Here is a 13,985-nt window from a genome sequence, read left to right on the forward strand (position 1 = left end):
CCCACCCCCGCCCGGGCCCCCCAGATGGAAGGAGGAAAGATTAGCTCTCCCTGCATCTCGTGCCAGGGCTGCGTGGTGGATTAGGTTGGCAGAGAGACCCGAATAGCTCCATCTTCGGGAGCAGAAAGATCCTTCTCAAGGTCACTCTGCAACATACATATGTTTCTGAGTTGCTCGGGAAAGCTGCCTTCCTGGTCCACTCACATCCTGGATCCTGACTTAGAAGAATCCTAAACGCTACTGGTATTGGCATTGCTTTTTAAGCCAAGCGTTTTGCAAAACACGCCCCTTGTCAATTTCCCCACAATGAAATTTTAAGTTATTATTAATCCTTTGAATACTTATTTTGTAGGGAAATGTATAATTACAAAGAGCTATTAAAAATTCAGTAATGATCTTATACAGATATACATTTACTTATAACAATATCAAATACACTTGAAACTAAAAAAAAAGGTAGGTGTATTTACAAAACACTCATTTTTTTTTTTTTTTTTTTTTTTTTTTTTTTTAGGTGAGAGACGACACTCAATGTATGGTCAAATTTGAAACTGCCCGCCATAATCCACATCCTTCAAGGACCTTTGGCACATGGGTTGGAGATATTTGTTTTATCATGTGAGATATATAAAAGTTGGGGTGACTAAGCCTTTGGGAATTCCCAGAAATAGACATAACATGTTCCTGGATGCTTAGACCGTTTGGCTGGATTTTGAATACCAGAAGCGGACTTGTCCTTTCTTTCAGAGGAGCATGAAAACCGTGGAGGGGCACCTGGGTGATTCATTCGGTTGAGCGTCCAACTTCGGCTCAGGTCATGATCTCGCAGTCCGTGGGTTTGAGCCCCGTGTCGGGCTCTGTGCGGACAGCTCAGAGCCTGGAGCCTGCTTTGGCTTCTGTGTCTCCCTCTCTTTCTGCCTTTCCCCCACTCATGTTCTGTCTCTCTCTCAAAAATAAACACTTAAAAACATTAAAAAAAAACAAAAACATGCAGTGCACATGGGCCCATTTGGGAAATTGCCTCGAGCCTTCAGGGAATACCTCTTCTATAGGTTTCTACCATTACTCTAGGATTCCTCTGCATGCCTTTTTTCCCCTGGAGTATATCAAAGCATCTTGTAAAAAATGATCACAATAAGGATCACAGAAGCTATGCAAAACACAACTATGGTGGATCTACAACATATCAGAGGACGGTGTAATTCTTTTCTTTTTTGAATTAGAATTCTTCTGGGGCAGGGTGGCTTGGTTAGGTGTCCGACTTCGGCTCAGGTCATGATCTCATGGTTTGTGAGTTCGAGCCCCGCATCGGGCTCTGTGCTGACAGCTCAGAGCCTGGAGCTGCTTTGGATTCTGTGTCTCCCTCTCTCTCTGCCCCTACTCCCCCTCCCCATCTCTCTCAAAAATAAACGTTAAACATTTTTTTTTGAATTAGAATTCTTCTTCCCATGCGCTCTCAAGGTCTAGGAGGTCAACACAGAGGGCTAAGGAGGATTCAGGGCTCAGAAAAATTATTGGAAAGAGAACAGATTGTTGTACAGACCAAGCATAGCTTGACGCCACTCATGGTGAGCATTTATTGGGCTCCTGCTATGTCGATATATTTACAGAGATTCAATAACAAGGCATGAAAAATGTATACAGCACTGATACCGTTACCTATTTTCTGCACAATTGTGAAGGGTCGTTATACTCATCCCTATCTTGGAGAAAATTCAGGTGTAAGGTGTGACCTGCTCAAAGTCACGTTCTGGCGAATGGCAGAGCTGGAGTCCAATGCAGCTACGACTCAATATTAGGAGCTCAGGCTGTGGCTCCGTGTATCTGTTGGTAGGCTCACTGTTTCCCAAGAATAACTTGGAAAACTTAACTTGCCGCACAACTGTGAGGGCTCTCAGTACCTGGTGGCCCCCACTGCGGACGGCTGGCTGCCCTACGTGCAGTGGGATGTGAACTCACGGAAGGTTCTGCCACCCGAGAAAAAGAGTGATGCCTTGTGGCGAGCTGGAGCTGTGTGGTGGGATCGGAGATGCTAGTTTTGTCTTTAAAGGAAAAATCCATGAACCCAGAGCCAAGAGTTTGAGTCGCAATGTACCAATGTTCTCCCCCAAGCCCCAGTTTTCTTCCATGTGACCTGATGGTTCATTCAGTCATCACATAATGTTTGAGTCTTGAACCAGGCACAGTGTTGGGGGGGGGGGGGTGCTATTCTCTACCCTTTAGGAACTCTGGTGGTAGATGAATTAAAAAAGGGGATAATAATGCAGTGTAACAAGTGGAATAATAGAGACCTGGAAAACATCTGTGGATGCCTGGCGGAATTAAGGAAGTGTTCACAGAAGAGGTGACATTTGAATAAGGTCTCAAATACCTGCGAGTTGGCGAGAGGAAGGATCCAATGCAAATTAACTGCCGTGTGTGCGCGTGCGCATGCGTATTCCTTCCCTGTATCAGTTAATAGTGCCAGGCTTCGGGGATACGACTGTGAATGGGACAAATATCCCACCCCTAAGATGCTTAGTCTGATTAGGGAGACAGGTCACTGCCATATGGAATGTTAAACGTTGTAATGAGCACATATAGAAGGAGCTCCAACTCAGCCTGGGGCAGGGGAAGAATTTCAAGCCGAGAAGACAGGTTGGGAGTTTGGAAGGGCACCACACGCCCCAGTGCACTGTCTATGGGCAAAATGGTAAGGCTGGAGAATGGTATAAAGGGTCATACGTGCCTAGCTAAAAATTTGGATTTTTATCCTGAGACAATGGAGAATTTTTTTTTTGGGGGGGGGGGGGGCGGGGGAGGGATTTCCTGTGAAATTGGAAATAAGAGCCTGGGGGAGAGAGTACCGGTGGTAGACCTCCGTGCAAGTTCTTATGATGGGGGCAGCTGGTGGGTGGGCAGAATGAGAGGAGCTGATCTAGAAGATGGCCCTGAATGAGAAAAGACAGTTTATAGATGAGGTCGGGGGCAGAGGAAGGATTCGGGGGGTAAGGCAGAGTGAGAATGAGATCTAGTTTTCCCGACACCAACACTACAGCTGGAAAAGATCTGGTGGAAAGATGGCGAGTTCACCTCTGGACATATTTGATGAGGTGCTTGCTACATATTCAGTAGACGTGTCTGCTTGGTCAGGTAGGGGTCGATGACCACGCCTCCGGGGAAAGGCAGGAGCTGCCTGGGTTTGTGGGTGCACCTGTAGTGATGGCAATGCGCATGGAGGTCCGAGGGTACCTTCCCAGGGAAGGGAACACTTGGGGCTGATGCTGACGCCGATGGGCTATTGCGGAGATTGAAAGGGAAAGCCAGAGAGCTATGGGGAAGACAGGAATGAACGAGATCCTGGAGGCCGAGAGACGATGGGTGCGGGAAAAGCAGCCTGTGCTGCGGAGCAGGAGGGAGAGGAAAGGTGAACCACTGGGCTGGTAATGGGGGGACCACTGGTAGATCCAAGAGGGCCTGGCATCTCCCGTGTGCACTTCATGAGGCTGCTCCGTGCCTGTGAAGCAAGAGACTGTGAGCTGCTAGACAAATATCAAGTATGCGTCCCCTGCCTGCACCTCCTCCCGTTCCCTTTCTCCACCCCCAAACACTCGTCAACAGTACTTCCAGCTGCCAACCCCACCTTGTTTCTTACTAGCTTCTCTTCCTCCAGGAAGCCTTCCCAGATTCTCAGCAACGGAAACCGCTCCTTTGCCCCCTCCTACCACAAACCCAAGGCTGGGTAAAATGTTCCTCCTCTGGTCTTTCATCACACCTTGTGCATCTCTGTATCCTCAAAGATCCACCTGTACCATCCATTATCTGTTTATAACATGTCCATTTAGTGTCCCTCAGGTGTGTCTGTTTATGAGGACGAGTCATGTCTGACGCTCCTAGAATCTCCTCATTGCAGCTGAGTGCCTGACACTTAATAGAGCCTCGATAAAACGTGGTTGAACATGAATGAACAAATAGGAGGCAGACACCCAGGTGTCTGTTTTCTTTTTCTAGAAACCAGAGCATTCAGCCTCTTAGCACAACAGCTTTCGGCCACTCACCTAAGAAGCAAAGCAGTTGGTGGGGAGCTGTGACCAGACCAGCTGACAGTGCTAATTAAAACATCCAACCCATGTGTATGCAAATCCAGAAACAGCGTGTCAGGGAAGATAACTCCTGATCCGAACTCATCCCCAGAGCTTTTCCTGAGCCCAGCTGTTGAGAGGCAATCTGCAGCATGGCCACTTGATAAAATTATTTCTGTTTGGTGAGTGTGGGTGGGCATGCCGGTGTGTGAAAACCAGGATGGTTGGGGCAGGAGCTGATGGGAAATCAAATCATGGAAGTTTCAGGAATGAAAGCACGGTGGAAAAAAAAAATCCTTAGGGACCTCATCAAGTTTGGGGTTAGAGAGCAGGACCAGGGGAAGAAATATCTGATTGTTATACTTCCCTTACACTACCTGACTTTCATGTTCAATGCAGCATCGAGCCACAAACACAAATTCATAGGCACAAACCTTAGACGAATTATCTCGGCAGCCCTCGAAGCTTTAGAGCTGGTGCTTAACGCCTTCCAGTTACCAGATTCAACACAGAGGGACACTATACGTTTATTGGGGGGCAGAGAGTTGTCTTCTAAGAATCTGCAATGCTGTTCACAGGAAACGTGTTACTTGCGGGTGAAAGGAGATGTGGGTCCTTGTCCCAGCTCTGTCACACACTGGCTGTGTGATCCTGTGCAAATCACTTGGCTTCTCTGAGCCTTTGTTGCCTGTTCTTGAAATTAGGGTCTCCGGACTATCAGATCTCTGGAGTTTCTTCTTACACTATGATGATGCAACTGTACTCTCCTGATTCTGTAGACCAGGATCGGGCTAAGTTCAGGTTCACTCAGAGGGGGTGAGTCAGTCCCTGGCTTATCGGCAGGGATGCTATCTCCCAGGCTATTGGTTTAAGGTTTTTATTTTTGAGAGAGAGAGAGAGAGAGAGAGAGAGAGCGAGCACAAGTGGGGGAGGGGCAGAGAGAGAGGGAGACACAGAATCTGAAGCAGCCTTCAGGCTCCGAGCTGTCAACACAGAGCCTGACACGGGGCTCGAACCCACGAACCGTGAGATCGTGACCTGAGCCGAAGTCAGACGCTTAAACAATTGAGCCCCTCAGGCGTCCCCCAGACTACCAGTTTAGATCGCTCTCCTCCGTTTAGACTCAGCCCCCGGTTTTTGTCATGTGCATACATCCCCGATGTGTTGTTTATTGAGCCGACTCTCCTCCATCTTCCTTCTCCTGGCCTTTTAAGAATTCCCCCCTCTTTCTTGGTCTGGCTTTGGGCAATGCAGCTGGGCAGTTGTGAGCATCTAGTCAGGTGACTGCCTGGCCCCGTCCTGGAAAACGTACAAAGAAGAGAAAAAGAAAAATGGAAGTTGGGTGCGTTTATGCCAATGCCTTCTCCTGGAACTCACACAGCTCTCTGCAGCTGCATGCAAACTGGGCCAGGACTACCATCCAAAGTGCCTCCTGGAAGTGCCCGCAATACTATTCGATCACAGTGTCAGGCCTGGAGGAGTTCACCTTTCTGCTCTCAGGCTCTGTGCTGCTGTCTTCAGGCTGAGTTGGCCAATGGGGATGCCACAGACTTCTCTGTTATTGGCTGGGGTGGCACTCCATTCTTTTTCGCTACAGAGGGGTGGCCAGAGTTTCCAGGGAGCTGGGAAGAATGGAAATGCCTCCTGCTCGGACACTGCTCTGGGCTGGTAAGTCTCTAGGCAGGGCCTTAATTTTACGCGTGCTTCTTTCCAGGTTCTCGATTGCTATCACTCCCACAGTTCAGCCTTCTTTGTCCGTGTTCGAGCGAGTCAGCCCAGGACCGATAAATCACGGGAGTCCACAGTTTTGTTCTACGGCCTCCTCGATTCACTTAACTATTTATGAAACGCCTACTATGTGCAGCCCTTCTGCTAGATGCCGGGAATACAGAAATGGACAAACTCTGGCACACGATATTTTGAAGCTAGCGGGAGAAAGTCAAATGAAAAGAGAAGTTGTAATCAGAGATATGAAAGGGCCAGTTGTTGTTGGAGCAGGGGAAGATAATGACCAGCATTCTCGGGAAATCAGGCGAGTTTCTTAGTGGCGGAATTTTTAGAAAACGGCGAGTGGCGAAGTTTGCTGGGGGGCAGGGGGAAGATTGCCCGGACAAAGCCTGCTTGGCTGTTAAAGGGCAGCGCTTGGATACCGGTGAGAAGCTCCCTATGGCTGCAGCAAGAGGCGTGAGGGGTGCAGAGCCGGAGATGAGGCGGGTACGATATTGGCAGGACCCGCTTCCACACAGTGAGGTGCCACCTGAGAGGGGACAAGGGGAGGGGAAAGATCGGTCCCTGAGATGGCATGTGCCAGCACGAGCCAGACACTCCGCACGCGCCATCTCCTCCGACCCACCCCTGTGACGACGTACGCATCCCAGGGCGAGTTGCTGAGCCAGGCCAAGCTTTTAAGAATCATAGTAAAAGAGAGAGAGAGAGAGAGAAATGGGGAGGGGGGGCCACCTGGGTGACTCAGTCGGTTGGGCATCTGACTTCAGCTCAGGTCATGATCTCACGGTTTGGTTCGTGAGTTCAAGCCCCGAGTGGGGCTCTGTGCTGACAGTTCAGAGCCTGGAGCCTGCTTCAGTTCTAGGTCTCCGTCTCTCTCTCTCTCTCTGCCCCTACCACCCCCCCCCTCAAAAATAAATAAACATTAAAAAAAAAAGGGTCATAGTAAAAGAGGAGTAATAACCTCTTCCTCCCAGGGCAGCTAAAAAGGTTAGACACAAGAAACTTCTGTTAATGTGGGACTCCCTCAGGCTGGTAAAATTGGGCTTGGGGTGGGGGGATTCTGTGGGGATTCTGACGACCATCTCCTCCCCGTAGAGGCTGATTTGGGGAAAGGGAAATAGAGACAGAGGCTGAGGAGAGAAAAGTCGTCTTTGCTCAATACTCAAAACTCACACGTATTAAAATAAGGCCACCGCGGGTACAGATCAAACTCTACCATACATCCTCTTTAGTTTCTACATGTTAATTGCTTTAATCTTGTTATTTATTTTCAGCCTCACAAAAGCTCTAGGAGGTTGGTATTACTGATTCCTATTTTACAGAAGAGGAAGTTGAGCCCCAGTGACTAAGGATATGTCCGAGGGCCATTCAGCTGAGACCTTAAATAGTAAGGACTCCGGCTACACAGGCTGGTGAGCCTGGGAGGAAAAAGGAGGAGTGAAGGACTCGGAAAATGTGCCACAGGCCTTAGTGGTTCCTCTTCCGGGGGGGCAGAAGTCTGCTCTTGTGAATTCTTCCCTGCTTCCAGGGGGAGGCAGGCGAAATGGTCCATAATCAGGACTGGGGAGAGCAGAACAGTCATGCTGAGAGGAGATAACTCTATAAACAGCCACAGGGCGAAGAAACTCAGCAAAAACATAATGAAGGCTCTTCTCTGAGACTACCGTGGGAAGCCCTGCTCTGCTAACCTCTCTGATGAGTGCTCGCTGATAACTATGTATTACCGCTCAGAATCACAGGCGGTAATTGCTAGACACGAATTTAGTCTGAAAGGTGAGATGGGGGAGATTGGAGCTGGCCTGCTTCGGTTCCCTCTCCCGGGGTTAATGTCCGCGGACAAGGGATAGTGCAGCCCTCTGGCCCCAGAGGATGGGACGACTTCTGGACTTCTGGGATTCTGGATGCCTTGTGCCCTGGTCACAGAAGAACCTCAGGCAGAAACGGCAAATCCACCCCATGTGAAACCTGACATACTCAAAATGCCCTCATAAAAGGACTACGGCAGGATATTGGGAACATTCAGTCGAGTTTCCCGGCCGCCTCGTTAGAAGGGAGCCATCCGGGGGGCCACCTCACCCTGTCACAGCCCCGCGAGAAGACTCCAGCCCCACCTTGACTATCTGAAGGGAGATACTCCTCTTACCTTTTGTTTTCGTTTCTCCATGGCTCTCGGTGCCTGAACCTCAGAAGCTCACCACGTTTTGTTTCTTGGCTCCTGCTATTTTGGGTTTGTGAAGTCATTTCTTAAGTGAGGAAGTGTGGTCAGACAGCGAGAGCCCACAGTTCAGAGCCCCAGCATCTGTCCCAGCGAACGAGAAAGCAAAAACTCTTAACGTCTCCCCACTCTACTTTCCAGGAGGCAACTGCACGGATTTTCTGCACAAGATATGACGGGGCAGAGTGAGGTCCCTGGGCTGGGCGGCAGGGCCACGGAGCAGAATTTCTGAATAGGCAGATTTAGACCCCTCTGAAGCACCCTGAGCATTGACAAGGAAGGTCCTAGAAAGGAATGACGTCTGACCCCAGCGAGGGAATGGATAGAGCGAGTGGCAGGGCATCGAACACAGAGCCTGGGGGTGGAGGGGCTCTGTTCTAAACATTTCTGCTGCAACAGCATAGCCAAAGTGGGCTCCTAAACCTCTGGGGTCTCCTTCGTGGTCAGGGGTTGGCCTGGCTTGGAGTGGACCAAGTATCCCCTTGACCCTGAAGCCAGTGCTCAGCTACTCTCCCCCCAGGGGCACATCCGTTCTGACCTTGGGCCCTGAGGACACAAGAGAGGCATCTAGCAAGCCAGCTTCCCTCCCTCCCCTCCTTCCTGTTCCAGCTATAATTGGGAAAATGCTTTCCTGTCTTAAAAATGCATGGGCACAGAAGATGAATGGGGACAGAGAGCTAAATCCACTATTACTATTCTCCTCGACCCTGTTTATTTTCCACGGAAACTAAATAATGGATCTAAACTGTTTGCTGTTACTTTAAGGAGCTGCTGATGCAGCGTAGAAATCTTTGAAAACATTCTCTTTAGATTCAGGATTCTACTTCAAATAAAGCTATTTGTCTCCTCTTCCCCCTCCCTGATTTTTTTGTTTTGCAGAATCTTTTGCGAGGGAAAAGAACCTCTCTCGGCCAGGAGTTTCAGCAACAGGTTTTGTTTAGCCCCTACCTGGAGTCCCCAGACTTGGGACTGGGCCTTGATGAGAATGCCAGGGCATGGGTTCCACAACCCATTAGCCCCATGCCTAATTCTGGGGACTCGGGTGCTCTGCCAGCACTTACTATTTCCCTGCATATTCTAATGACACAATTTTGATATTAGTAGGGAACTTCTTATGTATCCCAACTCCGTATTTTACAAAAAAATTTTTTTTAGTGTTTGTTTATTTTGGGGAGAGACAGAGCATGAGTGGGGGCGGGGCAGAGAGAGAGGGAGACACAGAATCCGAAGCAGGCTCCAGGCTCTGAGCTGTCAGCACAGAGCCTGACACAGGGCTTGAACTCCTGAACTGCGGGATCATGACCTGAGCTGAAGTCCAATGCTGAACTGACTGAGCCACCCAGGCGCCCCACCCCCCACCCCCAACTCCCATCTTGTTACTGGTGACAAAAGTAAGATTAGGAAAGGGTTCACCTACCTGCCTGGCTCAAGGTCACCGGAGTCGTGGTGACACGACCAGATGGGGACTCAGATGTCCTGGTCGAGTGCTCTTGTCTCCCTCCCCCCCACTCACGATTTCCATAGGAAATGGGGATTCGGTGGGCATATTTGGTTATTTGGGTTATACCTCTGTTGGACAATCGCTATGCTAAGTCTCTTGAAGTACACGGCACGAGCTTCTGATGACTACAGCGTGTTTGGAAGTCATGGTTCCCCTGCCTCCTGGAGCTCAGGAAGTGCGAGAGGGCACCGGGGTCTCACCTGTCTTCTTCTCCATTCATCAGAGCAGTGATGCTCAGCCAGGAGCTCCGGTTGGAGCCACCAGAGGACATTTTGAAAAAAATTCACTCTCAACAACTGAATGAGAATTTCCTGGGAAGGGGCGATAGGTGTGCACTTTGCGCAACTTTGCATAAGAGGGGAATTTGACAGAGTCCCTTGTGTAAATAATGGGACTGCACAGAGAGACCAACTCTGAAGCACCCTGGGGATTGTCAAGGAAAGGAGTAAGTCTGACCCTGACCCTGGAGGAGGGAGTGGATAGAGTGAGTGTCCCTTGGTAGTCTGGAAGAAATCCCCAGAGCCTGAGGACTCAGCCTATTCTTTTTCCTAATCTGCCCCGGTAAATACCCTGCATGAGGTCTGTGTGTGTAGGGATGTGGACCACCAACTTGATATGAAAAAGCGTCCATCTCAGCCAGGCCCGTCTCTGGCCCTCAGGGCTTCCGGGAGAAATAGGAAGTGGAAACCAGGTACAAGATAACTCGTGTCTCACACAAACCACGAAACACAATGCTGTGATTGATGTCAAAGTGTAAAACCTAAAGCATCCCTCTTCCCTTCCCTTCCCTTCCCTTCCCTTCCCTTCCCTTCCCTTCCCTTCTCTCCCCTCCCCTTCCCTCCCCTTCCTTCCCCTTCCCTCCCCTTCCCTCCCCTTGCCTTCTCTTCTCTTCTCTTCTTTCTCTCTTGTCCTAACATTGGAGGATCAATCAGGGTGGGAAGAAGCCCCTGACCTCTAGGGAGGATCAGCACGAGTCAATGGCTATTTTCAGTCTGTAACCTCTAGGATAAAGGCTTCCCCAGAGACAAGCAAGAAATTCCACCTAATTTGCTCCTGATCTGTTCCATGGGTCATCAGTCTGCTGTTACAAGACCCCGGTCCTGCTTCTCAAGAACTAGGACTAAGGAGGGGCAAGCTTCTCTCCCAAAAGCCTAATCATACAGGGTGGTCAGGAGAGCAGGTGGAAGGAGACCAAAGGGGACAGAGCAGACACTTGGTTCACGACTACTGAGATGTCAGCCAAGCAGCCTTGCCAACTCTCCTGGCCGTCCCTGGATTTGGGCTGGCAGCAAGAGTGAGAGGGAGGAGGGAGACAGAAGAGGCACCGCAGCAGAAGGAAACTATGGAAGCATCTGGAAATAGACTTTGTTTCCGGCCATGAATCAGCAGTTCTTTGTTGGTCTCCATGAGGGAGGGCCTCTACTCTACTGGACATACAAGCAGTCAGGTTCCTGAGCAGGCTCTGATTTAGGCCAGGCACCTTTGGACAAGTCTGGAATGTCTGAGCTGGAACTTTTCCTGGATGAGAGACTAGTAATGGAACACCCACAGCCTCATTTTCAGGGCCAGGCATTTTCCTATAAAAAGTTGGGGCGCAATGAACCATATTTGGCTCCCACATATACATTGATCAGCCTGTTTCAAATTGAAGTTAAAATGCTTTATGTTGGGGCATGCACTTTCCAGTTTGCCCCAGCCCCTGGTTTCCTGTCATGGTTTCTACCAAGGTGGATTTAACTTTTACGTTATTGCTGTTTATAATGGGCCATATTGTCCCCTGCATTTTCTGACTTCCCTACTGTATTTGTGAAACCACATGATCATCGTAGGGAAGGCATTGTTGTTATTCCCCCTCTTACAGGTGAAGAAGTTGTAACTAAGAGATAGCTCTGATTTGGCTGAGCTCTCATGGCTAGTAGGTGTCAGAGGCAGAACTCTAACCTCTGGCTTGCAGGCTAAACAACATTTATCCCAGGCCACACATAACATAGTCTCTGGGAACCCACTGACCAGCCCCACCCCAGCCTCCCACTCTCTCCCTCTGCTGACCTTCAAACCCATACATTCACGCACGCGCATGTGCTCTTAGGGCATCATTGGATGGGGAGTTACCCTTATATATTTCTCTTCCTCCTCCTTTGGCCTAGAGATGACTCAGAAACTAAGGGGGGAGATCTGCATCTCCTGATGAATAGTGATGTCGAGCATCTTCTCATACACTTTTTGACCAGTTTAATGTCATCTTGGGAGAAATGTCTGCTCAATTCCTTCTCCCAATTTAAGGGTCATTTTTTTTTTAATTGCTACCAAGTTTCAGAAATGCCTTCAAATTCAAGAAATGGAGTAAAATGGTGATTGTCAGGGGCTGAGAGTTGGGGCAAACGAGAGGTTTCTATTCAATGGGTATAAAGTTTCAGTTAAGAAAGATGAGTACGTTTCAGAGATTGCAGTACAACATTGTGCCTATTGAACTCAAAAACTGAATCATGCACTTAAAAATTTGCCGGGAGGGAGATCTCAAGTTAAATGTTCTTGTCCTAATAAAGAAGAAGAAGGGAAAAAAAAAAAAAAAAAGACACCGAGAGGGAAGAAGATGGGCACAGTAGGTGGGTGACAGAATTCACATTGCATTTTTTCCCCCAGGATCCCCAGATAAGGCAGTAGAGGCCTAGAATTGTTTGGATGGAATGTCTATACACTTTGCCCTTCTCCATCTTGTTACCAAAGACTGAAACAGCCCCAAGGTTGAAAATTTGTCCTGAAGTCAGATCAGAGTTGCAAATGCAGGAAGTTAAGCCATAACTGAGTTTGCATTTAACTTCGGCAATGGCAATGCAAGGGGGCACAGATTCGGGGGTTGTTGTTCATGGTTTCAAAACCCTCCTCAGTTTCAAAATTCCCATGCATCTTCCCTTGGGAATCCACCTCACTGGGATCAGTACCAGCCAGAGTAAGTCATCGGGCAGCAGGTAACATGCAGTCCTGGCTAATGGAAATTGCTCAGTTTGCTCTCTACTGAGCAGAAAGCTGTTGGGCCCCAATTACTTTCTGCACAAATATGAACGAGTGACTCTGTCATCCTGACCCTTCAAGGCTAACGTAGCTCAAAGGTCTAGGCTTTCTTATCACCCCTGCAAAGTGTTTTCTGTGATGAAAAAAGAAGGTGTGTTTATTTCCCTTTGAGAATCATTCCTTTCCCATATCGCAGGCCGGGTCATTTTCAGGATGGCAGTGAAGCATGGGGAGGTTTAATGGCAACTGGGATGAGGTCGGCCAGGGGAGGTGGGGACGGTTTTTCATGTAACCGGGTCAGATCCAGAAGAGGGCAGTGCCCTCTCTTGTTGCCCCTATGAGTGAATTCATTCCTGGGAGGGGGAGTGGTGATGCACAGTGGTATTAGGTAGGAGCATCATTTCACAACAAAGTCCGAGGCTCAGGACAGATTTGCTGTTCATTCCACCCAAAAGTTACATATGCAACGCCCCTGGTTTTCTCTTGTCTTGACTTTGATGTTGGACCACTCCCTCCACCTTCTTGATTTGGTGATTCTTGCAGGTGACAGTGAGGGCAGCAGGGTGCCCCCCTCTGACCCCTGAGGTGTCCATACTGTTGGCCTCCTAGGTGTCCTAGCATTCCCCTGCCTGTCCCAGGCGTCCCTGCTGACTCCTTCCAGGAACTTCAACTGGGCCCAGCGGAGGAGCTAAACCACGGTGTGGACTGGCCAAGGAAAGGCAGGAGGAAATGGTTTGGGAAATAGTATTGAAAAATGGTCCTGTGAGAGGATTGGATTTTCTTAGCCAGTGAAAGGGAAGACCAAGAACCAGAAATAGGTTGGCACTAAGGGGTTGATATAGGGATGGGTGGATTTGGAAGATAAACCAGGGTCAAGCATAAAAATATATTTTGGGGAATTGGAAATTAAAAAAAAAATGAATTCTGATTAGACACAATGGTGATTGGATAGGAGATTATGGGAGAACGTGCTTTTTTGGAGCCTTGTCAGGAATCTGATGGGCAGTGGGACTTGGCCTTAGCTGCCATTCATGTGACATGGTTCCTGCCTCCCCTCTCCTCATGACCTTCCTTTCTGTCCCAACCACACAGAACATCTTTTAGCCTCTCCACCACCCCTCACCCTCTCCGCCAGCAGCTCTTAACATGCTCTGTTCTCTCTTCCTCGGACATTCTAACCGCCACCTCATCACTTGGCTAATAAATATCTCTTCATTTCAGGTACTGACCTAAATAAAAGTCACCACCTCTAGGAAGCCCTCCCTGACCACCATTCCCTTCTCAGTTTTGACTCATTGCTTCCTTCCTCCCTACGCCTTCATTGCTCCTGAACTTTCTCTACCCCAGCACTTGACACACCTCTTTACAAGGGCTTGTTCAATGCCATTTCTCTCCCAACAGACTCTCAGGGCCAACAAAGCAAGGGACCATGTCTACATTGATTCTGGCCCCTCCAATACTTTGCAAA

The 13,985-nt window shown here is 49.0% G+C and overlaps 1 long non-coding RNA gene across 1 annotated transcript; it reads left to right on the top strand.

Moving 5' to 3' along the window:
* Positions 1-2,467: 2,467 nt before the first annotated feature.
* LOC121035297 (uncharacterized) lies at positions 2,468-6,030 on the top strand. The gene is made up of 3 exons (XR_005792837.1): positions 2,468-2,692; positions 3,991-4,243; positions 5,776-6,030. It is a non-coding gene; the product is annotated as an uncharacterized LOC121035297 (long non-coding RNA).
* The last annotated feature ends 7,955 nt before the right edge of the window (positions 6,031-13,985 follow it).

This window comes from Herpailurus yagouaroundi, unplaced genomic scaffold (assembly GCF_014898765.1).
Source record: "Herpailurus yagouaroundi ecotype Mexico unplaced genomic scaffold, PumYag 161, whole genome shotgun sequence".
NCBI classification, from domain to species: domain Eukaryota; kingdom Metazoa; phylum Chordata; class Mammalia; order Carnivora; family Felidae; genus Herpailurus; species Herpailurus yagouaroundi.